The sequence below is a fragment of the Gallus gallus genome, chromosome 2, assembly GCF_016699485.2.
Source record: "Gallus gallus isolate bGalGal1 chromosome 2, bGalGal1.mat.broiler.GRCg7b, whole genome shotgun sequence".
Classification (NCBI taxonomy): Eukaryota; Metazoa; Chordata; class Aves; order Galliformes; family Phasianidae; genus Gallus; species Gallus gallus.
In genome coordinates, this window is record NC_052533.1 from 26,463,128 (window position 1) to 26,465,261 (window position 2,134).

Sequence of the window (2,134 nt, forward strand, 5' to 3'; positions counted from 1 at the left end):
AGTGATGAACATCTGCTTTAGAAAAGAAAACGGTAAAAGCAGAAGACTATTTCCAGTTTATGAGCCAAAGATTCCGCCATACTTTTTAACTTAAACCAGAATAACATTACAAAGATGGTAATTTCCTGTGTCTACGCAACTGTCTAGCAAATCATTTGTAAAAAAGCTCAGTCTTGAAATGGTTTTAGAGAGCTGGATGCTGAGTTAGTTACTTACTAACAATAGCACATTCTACAGGCAGTGTAGATGCATCAGTAGATAATGAGTTCAGGCAGTATTCCCTATTTGCTCCTAACGGGAAATACTGCTGTTCTTGACAGCACTGCACATTCACAGTCTTCTGGCTGTGTAGGATAACAGGTAAGGTTGAAATCAAGCCACAGGAAACCCAGCCACGCAACTAGTCAGGGATGGTAAAGAAGAGCCTGTGTCTTCCTTAAGGTTGAGGAAAACCATAACTATAAACTATGTTTGGTATCTTGAAGTGAAAAGACCTTCATCTTAATTCATCTGAACTATTCTGAGCTGTGAAGGCCGTGAGGATGCACTTTAAGCTTCTATGAAGTATGACTTCGGTACAACTTCTGTTCTTTTCACAAGGACTGTTATCAGGATATCCCCATGAGACATATAACATGCTGTCCATTCTGTGGGAGTTTTAGCTGATATTTACCTTGTCTGAGTCCATTACCTAAGTGGTTTCTGTTTCAGTAGGTACATTCAATCTTTCTCAAGGAGAGGAATCTCTAATTCAATCAATAGGGTCATTACATTTGCATCATTCTTCATTGTTAGGTTTATGCTGCTTGTAGCTGATAAAAGGTGAAATAGCTGGTAGCAGCCAAACCTGAAAAAATAAATACAGAATAAATTTAAACTGTGAGCCAAACGTACATTTAATTGACATGTATTGATTTACAATTGCTTGTAGACTTCCAAAATCTTTTCCAAAGCTATAACCAAACTGCTAAGAGAAGTGTTATCTTTACATGTGTTTAAGTAGCTTAGTTTACTGGAGCTTTTTGTTACACAACAGCAAATGCAATCAAGTTTAAACCCCTTAAGCTAGATAGTTAAAAAAAAACATTATGTATCAGGACTTAGAAGCAGGCACAAAGAAAGAATGAATGTCCATGCAAGTTGTAACCCTCAGTGAAACCTAGAAATTTAACAGCATGACTTAAACCTAACTACAGGTGGGAGCATGGCACAGTTGCCATTCAGCTGCAGAACTGAACCTTCCATAAAATACTGCACTAGTTTCCTTGTTTTTAAGGCATGGTCATAAAACAGTATTCTTCCTAGTGCTAGGTAGTAAGCTTCATTGGGACTGCCACCATTCCAGCAGGATCATAAAACATCTCAGTTTCCTAATCCAGGATCTAATGAGCCAAACAATTCTGCTTCTCTTTGTTAGGTCAAAATGAAAAATAGATCTCATACTGGACTGAAGTGAGACTTTTCCTGATACTGTGGTCAGTTTTGGTCCCTGTTCAAGGATGCTTAAATGAAACAAACCACCTGGTGTATTTTTATGTCTCTCTTTCTGCTGAAACTTGCATAGTGATCAGTTTGGGGCAGTAATGACATATGGTCTCTCCTCTAATCTCAGATCCATGAGGCAAATAAATAATCAAAAGCAGAGTTAAATTTGGCTTCTGCAAAATGCTTACTGACTTTCTGACATAAATTTTCCTTTGCATAGTTGGGAACCTCTTTCACATGTTATGACAACTTTATAATTCAAAGATGTTGAAAAAGCCTTTGCCATACACTCAGATTTCACTCTCCAAACCATGAGCGTGGCTGCTCTCAAAACATATTTAGGAGATTTGATCACACTGATGCCTGAAATCATGTGTTTATCCTCTCTTCTGTGCCTTATACACTCATGTATATCTTTTGTGGCTTTTTCATGGAAATCTTAGTGGCATTTTGGTGGCTCCTTCTCTTTTTCTTTAATTTGGATTTCATATCTATAGGAACACAGGAGTGAATGCAAAAGACAGAAAATATAATACAGAAATATAATTGTGCCTTCTACCTTCTTGAAAAGAAAGGGAAAAAAATGTGAAAAACACATAGCAGGTAGTTTGAAAACTGAGTCAAAATTCAAGTAAATTTCCATTTTGTT